The sequence below is a fragment of the Dipteris shenzhenensis genome, chromosome 26 (assembly GCF_047967505.1).
Source record: "Dipteris shenzhenensis isolate YYH24624 ecotype China chromosome 26, Dip_SZ_1.0, whole genome shotgun sequence".
NCBI lineage: Eukaryota > Viridiplantae > Streptophyta > Polypodiopsida > Gleicheniales > Dipteridaceae > Dipteris > Dipteris shenzhenensis.
The window spans coordinates 11,847,114-11,862,492 of record NC_141621.1 but is presented as its reverse complement, the minus strand read 5'-3'; the positions used below and the strand labels follow the sequence as shown (position 1 = coordinate 11,862,492).

The window sequence follows — 15,379 nt, the reverse complement described above, 5'->3', positions numbered from 1 at the left end:
TGCATATGGGATTAACCTCCTAGCCCTGATCTTAGCAAAGCTATTTAATGAAGATGTCTGTTTGGGGTTTCCATGCACCTAGACTATTAACACTATTTCACCCATCCACAAGGCAAGGGATCCCATGAGCTCGGAGAATAACAGGACCATTATGATTGGACATGTTATGTCCAAGATATATGCATTAGTGCTTGATTTCGAGGTCAGCAGGTTTGCAGAGTGTCGAGGACTTAGAGTAGTAGGACAGGCTAGATTCCAACATGATCATGGCACCATGGATCACATTCTCATGCTCAGGTGTATCATCGAGGAGGCAAGGGCTTAGAAGCAGAGGGTTTACTATTGCTTTATGGATTTCCACAAGGCGTTGGACAGAGTCCTGAGAGCTCACCTCATACGACACCTATAGGATTTGGGTTATGACCAGGAGATCATTTCGGTTGTCATGGCACTTTACAAGAGTCTCATAGGTAGGATCCGAGCAAGATCTGGGTGGACAGACGAGATGAGAACTATTGGGATCAAACAGAGGTGTCCTTTATCGCCTACCCTGTTTGGCCTTTACATAGACGAGCTCGAGCTCGAGACAGCAGTGATATAGACACTAGGAGGGGATGGTTGCTCTCTTGCTGGCACGTTGATCCAGATATTGCTTTATGTAGATGATGTGGCTCTTCTATCTTCCTTTGCAGAGGGACTCTAGAGACACCTTAACGCACTTCAATCCTTTTGTGAGTCTCATGATCTGAAGGTCAACCTAGGTAAAACCAAGCTTAGGGTCTTTAACACATCTCGAGCCGTCATGCGCCAAGAGCAGTTCACTTATGATGGGTCACCTGTTGAGATAGTTTCATCATACATGTACCTTGGGGTTGTCTTCTTCAGACCCATCTTCACTATGAGACCCACGATGCAGGCATGCTTGGGTAGAGGATACGCTTCATTGTCCAGACTAGAGAGACAGTGCTTCCACTCACACTTTCAAGATCCACGGACCAAGGGGCTACTCTTTAACTCCTTGGTCTACCCATCGGGAATGTATGGCAGCCCTTGTTGGGGGCCAGATTTAGCGGATATAGAGTGGGCGCTAGTGAAATAGTTATAGGTTCTCATGCTATCATGGATGATTTCCAAGAAGCCATCCATTCCTCAGCATATCATTTAGGCTGAGTTTGGGTCATCTCCATTACGGCTAGATGCTGCATTTCACGTTATCACATATCTATACTGAGTTAGAGAATATGGGGATTACTCTTCCAGACGCAGTAGGCTGCCATGGCTAGCATTGTCATCCTCTATGACACTCTTAGCAAGGGGTGACCATAGATGCTGGTATGCACACATAGAGAGATGGTTTGAGGGATTGGGGCTCCACATGGATGGAATTCCTCCCTTCCAATACAGTATGGATGCTCCTTTTTCTCCCCTCATGTCACACGATGTCAACCAGGTAATCCGTGAGGATCTCTTACAGCTACACACATTTTGGACCTGGTTGGGATCGAGCGAACTCCCTGTGAAGCTTAGCTTCTATAGAGATCATTGTTTACATATCACAGAGGAGGGTTTCATTGACCCACCAGGATATATGCAGATCCAGTTACCCCACTCATTGAGGATCTCTATTGGGCAGTTCTGAGTCTCTTCACATAGACTTCATATCGAGAGCGGCAGAGTAGAGTGCCTACCCCGGGAGAGGTACCTATGCACATTATGTGACATGCAGGACGCTGAGACGGAGGAGCACTTCATCTTCAAGTGTCCCATTTACTATGAGATCTGAGGGCATTTCTACTGCTGCCTTTTCAGAGATAGCTATTGGGTTTTGTCTCGATTCCTCTCCTATCTAGATTAGAGATGCTTGGCAGGCTTCATTCATGAGGTACTCTCGCACTGCAAGAGGATACTTCGATTTCTGGAGACGGAAGTAGACCTCTTCCTTTTGGCACACCCCACTCAGAGCTCTATCATAAAGTTCTTTCAACCATATCACCTGGACTCCCCTGAGACAAGACCTCGACATGATCAGGACCCAGAGCCAGTGACTCGACAGTTGAGACAAAGGACGGGCACATATTACACTTGGGGATATTGCCTCCATGTTTTGCGTTGGAGCACAGCCGACAAGGGTTACTATAGCCCTTGTTAGGCATAGATCTATGACCAGGAGACGTCACAGGACTGCACCCTCGAGTGGTCAACAACACTCTATTGCTAACTTCATGCTTTAAGTGCCTAATCCACCCCGATTTCTTGTTGATGACGATGATGATGATGCAAGTGATGATAATATGTAGTCGACCACAGACATGACTATGTTGTACTCAGTATTTAATGCTACCATTCTGTCTTTTTTTGCATTCTACATTGGTGTAGATGCTCGTTTAGTAGCTCCACCCTCACAGCTCGCTTGTGTTAGGATTTTCACAGTCTCATAGACCCATCAGTTTTCCGAAGACTTTAATAAACTTTCTTTCTTTCTTAATGATACTAGCCATAGATTATATAAATGCATTGGAATACCTTTACCCAATGATGCTTCTTTCCATAACATCATGAATCACAAATGATGTTTCTACCACCATGTCAGATGCTTATCTATATACTTTGTATTCATCTTAAAGTATAGTATAAACTCCAATAACTGTTAAAGAACCCTATTCCTTAAGTTTGTTATTCTGAAATGGCACGTGATAATTGTAAGAAAAAAAGAATGTCCCATGAATTTCCATAAACATGAGAAAATATAAATCTTGAACCTAATTTTATCAAATATCTTTCAAATCTCTTTGCATTTGTAACTACCTTTTGTAATATGTAAATTACCAAATAAAAAGTGTGTGTATAGTCTATGAGCACATGCATTATCCTTGTTTTTATTCACATTCCATGCTAGTTAAGAAATCACCTCCTAAAGTTTAAGAAAGCCTCTTTAAAGATAGAAAGAGCTACATGAACATAGAAAGAGCTATTTGAATGAAGCTTTCTCTATAACCATAACTTGTTCACCACTTTCTACCTTTGAGAAATGCCAATCTCTTATTGTCAATTAATTTTCTACCTTTGTGAAATGCAAGTCTCTTATTGTCAAATAATTTGCAGCATTTTAAGATATTTGCTAACCTTTAAAGGTTATATGTGATAAACATAGTTCCTAGGAGTTTCAGAAATGGGGAAACGAAAACGGGCAGGAAAAAAAGTTTCGGAGTTTTGGCCACTAGAAGAAACGATGGAAATGGAGTTTTGGTTTTAAGGTTAATTATATATACATATATATATATACATCTTCAAATTTCACAATAACTTATAACTTCAAAGAATTCAAATTTTGGCAAAGCTGCACACACTACATCAATTACCATAGATGATAGATCATTAATGACAAGTAGTTTGGGGCCTAGGCTGAAGCCTCACAAAAGTGAATACAAAACATGATTTATATCACGTGACATGACAAAATCCTAAAAATAAGTACTATAGTCTATGCTATAGCCAATACAAAACATGATCCATATGATATGTCGGATCCAAAAATCAGATAAGCATCATGCATGCTCCAAGAATCACTCCTCAACGTCATCAGCATTCATGCTATCATCTATTTCGTCTAACTCGTGAGTGTTAGCCTTAGATGAAGATAAGAGAGGATCCTGCTCCTCTAGCCCTACTGAAGTGGAAGTGATGGATACGGCCCTCGCTCATGAATTGGTTTATGAAACTAATCCCATCTCTTATTCCATATAGCCTTGATCTACTCAATCCTTTAGAGAACAAACCATGGACAAAAAACAAGAGTCAAGAGTCAAGAGTCAAGACCAATGTAAAGCATGAAGACTCGAGTGAAATAAAAATTTACATATAAGGAAAAACATACAGAGACTTACTGCTCGCCTCTCAAGTATTGTTGCTTGTTGAGAGTCTCCAATCTTATCCATGTACTCATATAAAAGGCCAAGAGTTCTCCCTTCCATGTCTGTAATGTGCAAGACTGTGTAGATCGGATTGAGAGCTTTGATCAAACCCTCAACCTCTACCCACCAGTCCTCTTTCATCATAGCACGCATAAAAGCTCTTGCCTTAGGGCTCTCTCTCTCATCCCACTACAGCCACTCATCTGAGTACACAGTGTGTACCAACTCCCTGTGAACTCGCGGGAGTCTCTCAAGCACAATGAACATATATGCAAATCTGGTGGTTGCAGACTGCAGTAGATCAAGATTGCTATAGGTCCGAAACATGCTCAAAACTTTTGGCCTCTTTTTCACAAATTTTACCATGCTTCGTGCAGTGCAAAAGATGGAATCAACCCATTGTATTTCACCTATGTTCTCGATCAATAAGTCCAAGCAATGTGATGCACAAGGGGTCTACACTATATCTAGAAACTCATCCTCTAGCATAAAGCCCATGGACTTGCAATTGCTCCCATTGTCTATCACTACCTGCACAACATTCTCACACCCTATTTGCATGATTGCCTCCTGTATATGACCCCAAGTAAATAAACCAATAACTGTGAGACCTGGGAGGGATGCATCAATGGCTTTCAAAAACATAGTGCCTTTGCAGCAAGACACTAAAATATTGTACACATTCCGCCTACGTACATCTAATGATCCGTGACACAATATAGTGCACCCATGCTTCTTCCATGTTTCCTTCAAGGGCTCTAGCTGTACTTCTATGTGCACTTTCTCACTTGATCTCACATACTCACAGAGCTTCAGATGAAGGGCCTTCCCACTCATATCCAATGTGGCTGATGGCTATCATGGTCTTCCTCCATTGGTTTGTCTTGCCCACATGAAAGGGAATGGCACACCGTATGAGCAATCGGGTGAGCTCCCTACCCATTGCCTGCTTTTGAAACCGAGATTGGATGCTGGCCCTTTGTACATAATTTCTAGGTAGTGGAGGAGTCTCTATATCTCTACTCCTCTTTGCTGCCCCTAGTGCTCAACTTGAACTACCTTCCTCCTCATTCACTGGCTCCACAGAACTCGAGTCTTTGGGAACACCCAAACGCTTCCACTTCCATTCTTCAAGGCTCTCAACATCTTGAGGAACATAAGGACATGGTCAGGCTACATCTTTGCTTGGCACATGGGCAAGATGGTCCTTCACACGGGTGACACTCCCCAATTTATCCATTCCACAGAATTTGCATTTCCACTTCTTAGAACCACCAGACCCCTCATAGCTTCCCAATTTCTCTACATGTTTCCAACATGCATCCAAAGACCGAGCCATGCTGAGGACTCAAGAGAGCAAGGAGAAGAGGGCAAGGGCTAAGGAGAGAAAGGAGGAGAGGAGAGGGAAAGAAGGAGAGGAGAGGAGAGCAAGAAGGAGATGTTGGAGAGGAGAGCAAGGAGGAGAGGAGAGGGAAACGGATGAGGAGAGCAAGGAGGAGAGGAGAGGGTTGAGAGTTGGGTGAGAGGGCTGAGAGGGTTGAGAGGAGAGGCTGAGAGGGTAAGAGGGCTGAGAGGAGAGGTGAGGACTGAGGTGAGGGCTAAGACAAGAGGCTAAGAGGACAGGTGAGTGAGCTGTGAGAGGGCTGAGAGGATCGAGGAGCAAAAGGAAACGGCGTCGATAGCTGCGGAGGTAAGCGAAAAAATTTGGGGCAAAAATTTGTTAGACTGGAGGATAAGACGCCAAGAATGGGTCCCGACAAGTCATAGGAGGAGTGTTTAACAGTCCAAGATGAAGATCCACCAAGACATTTGCTAGGAAAAGGAGAGCTCTAGGAGTAAGGAAGGAGGTGAAATAGAGGTACCCAAAAGACCACACCTCAAAGCTTTTGAAGGGAGATGGTGGAGTTTTGAGATTATAGCTTTTAAGGCTAGCTAGCAATTCATGTAGACATCAATAACCAGTTCATAGGCAAGTGATTCATGCACAAGCATAGAGGGCACATCAAATTGCTTTCGATAGTTGAAAAAGCCCAAGCATGATTTCTCGATGTGAAAGTGATGGACGGACTTGCAAATTGTAAATTCTGACATGGAAAGGACGAGCTCTACCCAGCAATAAGTCAAGTGTGATGCCTTGACATCAGTACTCGAGTGTGTATCACCCATAACCATGCAAAGGACAAGATAGCCTCACCTCAAATGATGAGGTGCACAGGCTCTAATGAAACTAGTTCTGAATACAATGATACGAACACTCAAAGCAATGTGTAAAAACCACTTAGATCAAATCAATGCATAATTGAGTAGTGGTGGGAAGAGCTCGCAAAAAGATGTGGAAGAGGCCATATAAAGCAGTAAATGCTCTCTTAAAATTGAAGAAAATGAAAGTGATTTAATGCAAATAAACAAAAGTGGTTGGGCAAAAAAAATTGAGTGCTCAAGGCTGACCAACACCTCTCACCCTTGATTTTCAAATGTAAAGCCACCATCAAACTACAACAGTCTTTAAGCCTTGCAGCACTGCAAATTTACACAAGCAATTTCCTACAAGTTTGCAAACCTCTACAATCACCAATAAATCCCCACAGCTTCAAAACAGTCCAAGCTTCATATTGACTATAGTTAAAGTTTGATTCATAGCCTTGCATGCAAACTTGCCTCCAACACAGAGATCACCTAGTGTGCACATATAAAGACTAACGTAAAAGGGTGAATCATTGTACAATCTAGACAAGCTACATCATGAATCTAAGATGTCATCCTACACATTTGAGACATTGATATTCCCAATGAAGTCCACAAACTCTTTTGCAATGCGACCATGGCTATCATGCAAAAATTTAGAGGCTCCTGCTCTTAAGAGTTGGTGTATTGCATCTTCTTCCCCACGAAGCATGCATGCATCAATGCAGTCATCCCTGTCGCATCCCTCTACACCCAAACGAACATATTGAGAAAAGAAAGCATGACCATGCAACATGCTAAATAGAAGAACAACATGCATACCTCAATGAGTTTTTTATTTTTTTGAAAGAAAGCATACCCATGCAACATGCAAAAGACGAGAACAAAATGCCGGCTTCATCAATGTATACTTAATTTTTTTTAAAGGCATGTCATGCAACGTGCAAAATAAAGGAATGGCATGCATACCTCATTCTGATGTACTCCTGCTTGTTGCAAAAGGAGATCGAATCTCTTTGACTATGATTTTTTGATTGCATCTACAAGAGCATGCCCTGACAATTTAAGAACTCTGCCTCGACTCTCAATATAATCTGCTGTGCTATCATAACCTTTAGCTCTTGCAGCTAGCACTGGAGAAACTCCTCTGCCATCTGCACAATCTCTCAATATCTATAATAACCACTTATAAAATTCTAAGTCCAAGATTTTCAAATAAAAGCAAGCATGCACACACGTGCACACACACACAGCGAGCGAGAGAGAGAGATAGAGAGAGAGAGAGAGAGAGAGAGAGAGAGAGAGAGAGAGAGAGAGAGAGAGAGAGAGAGAGAGAGAGAGAGAGAGAGAACATTGAGAAAGACACCAAACAATGTTACCTTTACAATCAACTTTGGCCCCATTATCGATGAGATACTCTACCATCTCCTGATCACCTTTCGTTGCTACACACACTTAAAGATAAATAAAGAAACACTAAAATCAAACTCTTGCACATTCCAAGAAAGAAGTGATAATAAACTGAAACATATAATTCAATCTTCCTGTGAAATAACATGAAAACCAATTTATTCACCATCGCTAAACGTCCAAACTCATCAAGGGAATCAACACTAGGCAAACCGTTGATTGCCTCCTTTGCCATCTCCATGTCCTCTTGTAGGATAGAATCGCACATAGAATCGCACAGTAGATGCAGTAGCTCTGGATGAGAGAGTTGCTTCATATTGTGTTGATGGTGTGCCTGTTCATAAACCTAATTGAGAATACATGAGGACACATAGTATGCACTAAACATTTTGTGTGCACGCGCGTGCATGCATGTTTTGGTTGGGTGGGGGTGTGAGATCATATTGGAGACATTACTCTACACTTGTTGGGAAGTGTTTTCCCACTGTTAGCTGCCCCCCAATCTGTGTGGTAGCAACTATATCCTGCATTAATTTAAATCAGTGGTTTCACTAAAAAAACAAAGAGAGAGAGTGTGTGCTCTGTGTGTGTGTGTGTGACGTGTGTGTGTGTGTGTGTGTGTGTGTGAGAGAGAGAGAGAGAGAGAGAGAGAGAGAGAGAGAGAGAGAACGTGAAAATAAATGTTCATACGGATGTGAGAGAGAGAGAGAGAGAGAGAGAGAGAGAGAGAGAGAGAGAACCTGAAAGTAAATGTTCACTCCGTATGATAGGTACACTTGGAACGATGGTATCACATCACCAAGGTCAATAAATCTTGGGCTAATATAGCGATCAATTCTTATGAGCATGCTGCTCCTATGAAAAACAAGGACCTTGCAATCACCCTATCAGTTGCACAAGGCGACAGACACAATAGCCTGTTCATACTTCACCTGATATGTACACTTCCTAATCAATGCATCTTTGTTGTTTGAATAGGACAATGCCTCAAAGTTTACAAAGACTTTGAGATTTCTGCATACAGCCTTCTTGAGGGCATGCACCTCCAAAGTCTTCTGAAGCAATTCCTCTTCTTCAACTATGGAGCCATCCCCACAAAGGTGTATGGGGGTCAAACCAATAGAACCTGATATGATGAGCACTGGCTAATTTAGAAGCCTGTCGCAGACCCTTGACTGATAATTGTAGAGCTATGGAATAACCAGCTAGCCAATGAAGTCTGAACTTATGCCAAAGGGCATTGTTACATGTAGCATATCATTGGCAAAGTCAAACTTCAAGTTCTGGCTATACAAGGATGAATGAGGATCAGTGTACCTGACCCTCAACTTGTGCAATAAACCTAATGGAGCTCTGCTAGTGTCTTTTGTCAAGTAAAATTCCAGACAATCTCCGTAGCTAGTATCAGAGCTAGCAGCCAACTGAGAATATGGGGGAAGTGTGAACTTGTTTCTCCTAAAGTTTACCTTTAATTCATCTCGAGTAAGCCAAAAGTGTTGGAAAGGGGGTGTGCTCTCTCTTCGACTGTAGACTCTACCACAAGGAACTTTAGACTAATGCCTATATAGGAATTTGGTGTTCAACTAGGAAATTTGAGCATATTTCCTAGATAAATAGAGGAATTTTCCCCTCTTCATCTAGGAAATTCTTTTTCCTATATAGACACCCAATGCCATCTTGGAAATTTGTCATGTAATATGGAGAATCAAGTGGATTCTATGTTTTCTATCTAGGAAATGACCTCATTTTTTCACAGCAAAATGTATTTCCTATATAGATCACTTAACATGCTATATAGGAAATGTGACATCCCATATGGAGAATCAAATGAATTTTCTATTTTCTATATAGGAAATATGTACTTTTATATGGATAATCAAGGGGATTCTCTGTTTTGTATATTAGAAATTAGCAAGACTGCATGTTTTGTATTGCAACTACCTACATAGGAGGAGTTTTTTGTGTAATAAAGACTGTTGAATATTCCATATAAAAAAATATTTGTATATTAAAAATGACAATGTACGTAACAAGTGTGGATCATTGTAATTTTAATAAGATATCTAATGTAGGCTAATTACATATTCTTTAATTTTAGAACACTATATTTCTTCTATATGGAGTCCAAATAAAAGTGACAATGAGAAGTACATGCACTTATTTTTATTCCAAAAAAATTCTAAGGTTTCTCCATTTTGTAATTGAAAAATATAATAATGTTAATCTAAATTGTCAAATGCATAGATAATTATAATATGCTATGTAATTCAAAATTAATGTCCCAAATTAGAAGTACATGTGCAATGTTAAGTTGATAAGGCACTATCATCTCATGTTTTCTAAGGTAAAACTATATCTCAAGGGAAATTTTTGCCAATAGAGGGTGAATAATCCCTTTAGCCATGAAATACACAATGTGTGATGTCAAATGTAATATTTTGGTGTAAAAATCAACTATCTCATGCACCCAATGATAAAATTATAACTCAAAATGAATGCTCTCTAACATAAGATAAATATTATTTACCAATAAATATATGAAGTTGATTAAACTAATTATAAATTATGAGATGTGTATTTCTTGTAGTAGTGCACATCTTTTTAGTTAGGTGCAAAACTATTATGTTGCGATGTCAAGTGGATGTCCTTTCATTGTCAACTACATTCATATTTTGGTACCCTGAACATCCATGTACATTTGTAAATAAGTCCAAAATAAACCGCTACGTTGAGTGACTTATTGACCATATAAAAGTCTTTTATCTAATATTTACATAATTTTCTTCCTCCCATTGTGTTTTCCCCTTATATTATCGTATTATCGCATACACATTATACATTTTGTAGTATTATTTTATGATGTTAATGCATCATCATTCCATTAACTTTTTGATGCCCTTTGCCCAAATACATTTGAAAATAAATCCAAATAGATGTGTATGTTGCATGCTATATCATCAAGGAAGCCATCTAGACTAACATAATTTGCTTCACTCCTATTTTCCCTTTACATCTTTGTATTCTACACATATACATTCTCCTTTTGTAGTGCAATAATGGTAGAATATCCAACAACCCTCTACTTGACAAACATAGTTTTCATAAAAAGATGATGGTTGAAGAAATTATGTATGAATCAAAAGAAACAAAGATTGAACCTATCCAATAAGAACTAAAAATATGGTTTAGGTGATGTAATAGTAACAAAAAATGTTACCAAATGCAATTGGCACAAGATAAATCTATTGACAGTAGAAATATATTCTTAGATGCTTAGTTTAGATTCAAACTACCAAAGGAAAAGTATCCCCATTGCCATCACGAATTCCCATTCGTATAGTATTACTCTACTTGTAATTGATGTCGAATTCCCCATGAATCATATCTTCCACTCTAATATGACTATGCAATGCTAAGTTGGCATTTAAAAAGAAATCAATTTTTGTGTCAAAACATCTACACTATGCTAATGGTTCAAATTTTAAACTATGTACATATGTCCTACAACCATATCTAGTATTATTATGGCAGCTCTTTGTGCCTTGTTTTAGTTTGCTCAAATCTACCTTAGGCTACTTTTAATGAGACATGTGCAATCCCAAAAAAAACTTCTTGTGATCATGCAGTAGAATGAATAAGTCTTTAGATATATGTCCTTGCTCTTGGACTGCACATATCAAAGATCGAAGAAACTGTATTATACGATCTAGTGGAATTATTTTATAAATCACAAAAGCATGGCCTTCCTTTGTATTACAAGTCAAAGTTCACGGGTTCCTAGTCAAGTTTAACCTTCGTTAATTATTGTACTATGATGTGTACCGTATTGTTGTGCTTAGGGATTAATTTTTCTCATTAAATGTCTATCATAGCAATTCTATAATTTATTGCAATTGTGCATGCTTTCTATATCAGAGAGAAAAGTTAATTCCTAAGTATTAATAAAAGTCTTTTATCAAATACTACTACAATTTTATAATATAAGTTTATTTTCAAAGTATATGTCCTTAGTCTTTATCTAAGAGGCCAAAGGATGATTTGAGAATTCCAAACTAGTTGTCATGATTCGATGCAATCATTGCATTTCTAAAGGGAATAATGAATCAGTTTAGTTTAGAGCCTTTCAGTTGATTAACTTCTACTTTTATATATATGTGGAATGAAATTTTGACACATGGCTCTAGGAGGGGGTACTAAATAAAATACTGCACCAATTTTGCATGTATTTGCAAAGTTCCATGTCCTTGCAAAGTTCCAATGTTCATCAGACACCGAATGTGTCGCTAAGAAGGCATAATATCCCAAATTTTTGTGTGCATCCTATTATGTGAGCAAAAAATATGTAACAATCATCAACAATGATACCTCCAATCATCCCCCAATCATCTTATTATTGGTAATAAACTTTGCATAAGTCTTGATGATTAGTTTTCATATCCCTACAAAGTTTTTCTTTTGTTGATGGTGCTTTTTGCATTTGAGAGTATGACATCCTTGGAGATGGTGTTTATGCACTTACGCCATGGTTCATTAGGCTAAATGAGACCCCTTGGACGAACCTGCAATGCAAGTTTAACTTTTATCTATCCTCCACCTGCAATGTTGTGGAGCATGCATTTTGTTGAGTGGAAGTACCTCAATAATTAGAAGTCCCTAAACCCAAAGCCCAAGTTGGTTGCAAGGATAGTGGCATGTTGCATTTTGCACAATACGCTACTCGCAGCTAGGGATGTGCCATAACATGAAGATTGCTTTGACATACACATGATGAGGATGTATCACATTGATTAGTTGAACTTATTGCTCATTCTCATAGGGTTGTAAGCAGCTTGGGCAAGTGCACAATGAGATGCTCTTACTCAGTATGTTGTGGCACTTCATTGAAACTTGTAATGCCACTTTGAGATACTTTGTCATGTTTTGTGAATGCATAAACTTATCAAATGATCCAACTATGGGTGTATGGATTGTTGACCCTAAGGAATGTCTTGCATGGACTTATCAAATGATCCCACTATGGTGGATGCAAGGAAGCTAGATATTACATAAACTTATCAAATGATCCCACATTTTGGTGGGTCTATGCACGGGAAATTTGTGTGTATCGATCGTTGACCCTAAGGTAAGTCCTGCATGAACTTATCAAATGATCACACTATGGTGGATGCATGCTATAGTTGGAGAGCTGCATGAATATCACCTTGTAGAGCCCCTTTCAAGAATAGTTAAGGTGCAGCATGGCAAGGAGCACACAATCCAAGGAAGAGGTGGTGGGATGTTAGAGCCAAATGGAGAAGGCATGACAGCAAACATGTGAATGTCAAAGCCCTTTATTGTTGTAAAGGAGGTGGGTAGTACCTTCTACCTAATTCCATTTCACGATAGTATATTTAGGATTTTGATCCCTCACCTTATAGAACCAATATTTCTCTAAGTGAACTTGTCATTTGTTGCACTCTTTCTAGTAAATATTCACTCTATCTTTCTAGTACACTTTGCTTTGCACAATTTGCACAATTGCCCAATCACCCAAAAGACAAACAGACTATCTAACAAAGGATTGAATCACAAATGGAGTAATGGACGACTATCTTTCTTATGCCCTGTACTTTTGCCTCTCCAACCTCTATTGCCCTAGCAAGTAGCCTGCTACTGTATACCATTGTACCTTCCACCTTGAATATCTCCCACCTCCCGTTACCTCGAATATTGTCATACTGAAAATTTTAATAAGTTAATGTAAATTTTAGGATTATGAGGTGTAAGTGCTATGGTGAATTGAAAGTGTTAACCTTAATTAAGTTAAAAAGATTAATATTAAGGTTAATTAAGTGTTAAAGGTTAATATTAAGGTTAATTAAGTGTTTAAGGTTAATATTAAGGCTAATATTAAGGTTAATTAAGTGTTTAAGTTATAGGGACACAAGGTTTATTGATTTTGTTGGTTTTACTATGTTAATTAGTTAGTATTGAAGGGGAAGGGTTAAAGGGGTAAAGGGCAAAGGGGGGAAGGTGCCAAAATGCAATTTGGGGGGAGAAATCCCCCCAAAACTTTTCCTCTCCTACCCTAGCCTCAAACGGCTCTAGCTAACGGAAGTGTTGACTTGCCTACAGCTTCTCGATGCTTTCTACTCTCTGCTCTCGTGCATTAGTATACACACCAGCTTGCTCATGTTACTTGTTCCATAGCCTAGAACTCGAGTTTTGCAGTGCCCTGCCATTCATGATAGAATATTGATATTCGTGAGATTCGAATTCGTGCAGATAGCTCGCAGCTCGGGTCATGTCGAAGGTGCTTTTATCGATGTTGTCCTGCACATTGTCGCGCGGTTCAAGGTTCATGAAGGTATGCAGCTAGCTGGTGATGTGCGACCTGCAACAGAGAGCTTCTGCTGCTGCCTGCACATCTGGCCCAACATACGCAGCACGTGCAATATCTGCTGGCCTGGTAAGTTGCTTTCGATCTGCTGCTGTACTGCACATGATCCCTTGGGCCTTGCATAGTTGCTCAAGCCTCATGCGTCTTGCATCCCATACTAGCAGCGCAGCTACAGCTACAAATACTTCTCACGATCAACTTGCAATGCAATATACGTCGTACCAGACTAATTGCAGGATTCCCACTACCCTTTCCCAGGCAGTTGCTCGAGGCAATACGGTACTACACATTGTTGGAGCTCCCTCGTTGCGCTACTGTACATATTGTTTCTAAAACTTTCTATTGCAAGATTGGGAGGCACTAACGTATGCTCGAGGGCTCTCAATAGGATTACGACACGCGGTAGCAATTTAATTTCCAAATCGAGGTGTTTCTATAACTCTATATGCATTATGCATGTGCTCTCTTTCTCTCTCTCTATTTCAACAATTCTATATGCATTATGCTCTCTCTCTCTCTCTCTCTCTCTCTCTCTCTCTCTCTCTCTCTTCCTATATTTGTATAAATGTAAATTCCAAAATTTAGTTTTAAAATGTATATAAATATAAAGCTCGTGTTTATTCCTACGTTTGTTAGAATGCTTTAGTTTTTAAATGTATAATATAAAGCTCATGTTTAAAATCTTTATGCTTCTACTTAATGAATGTATGTCCTTCTATATGCCTATGTTTCTATATGTCTATGTATGCATATCCCTATGTATGCCTATGCCTATGCCTATGTCTATGTACATGCATATCCCTACGTATGCCTATATCTTTATGCTTCCATATCTATATGCTTCTATGAGGTAACGTATGCCTATTCTTTAAGTTTAAGTATGCTTATGTCTATGCTTCTATATGCATCTTTAGTCTATTCTTTAAATTAATGTATGCCTATGTCTTTAGTCTATGCTTCTATATGCAATATGCCTATTCTTTAAGTTTATGTCTAGACTGTTTATGAATGCCTGCTTCTATATGTCTATATGCCTATGTAAATTCCTAAATGGCTCTATATGCCTATATGCCTATGCTTCTTTATGCTTCTATACATTTCTATATGTCCTTCTATATGCTTTTATACGTTTCTATATGCCTACACTTCTTTATGCTTCTATATGTCTACATTTCTATATGCCTACGCTTCTTTATGCTTCTATATAGATAATATGTTTATGTTTGCGCATGTTTCTATATGGACGTTCTATATCTTTATGCTTCTATGCTATTTATGCATTATGTTCTATATAGATCTATATGCTTCCATATCTATATCCATATCTATATGCTTCCATATATGCCTATGCTTCTTTAGTTTATGTTTCTATATGTCTATGCTTCTCTAGTCTATATACCTACGCGAATGCCATTGTTATACATAGAAGCATAAGGCTAAATGATGGGGTCTCATTTAGCCTTATGCTTCTATGCGTGCCTATGCCTATACTTCT

The 15,379-nt window shown here is 39.1% G+C and overlaps 2 pseudogenes; both read right to left on the bottom strand.

The window, feature by feature from the left end:
- Window positions 1–3,880: 3,880 nt before the first annotated feature.
- On the bottom strand, window positions 3,881–5,250 carry LOC147884672 (uncharacterized; annotated as a pseudogene).
- Window positions 5,251–6,651: 1,401 nt separating this feature from the next.
- On the bottom strand, window positions 6,652–13,988 carry LOC147884671 (uncharacterized; annotated as a pseudogene).
- Between the last annotated feature and the right edge of the window lie 1,391 nt (window positions 13,989–15,379).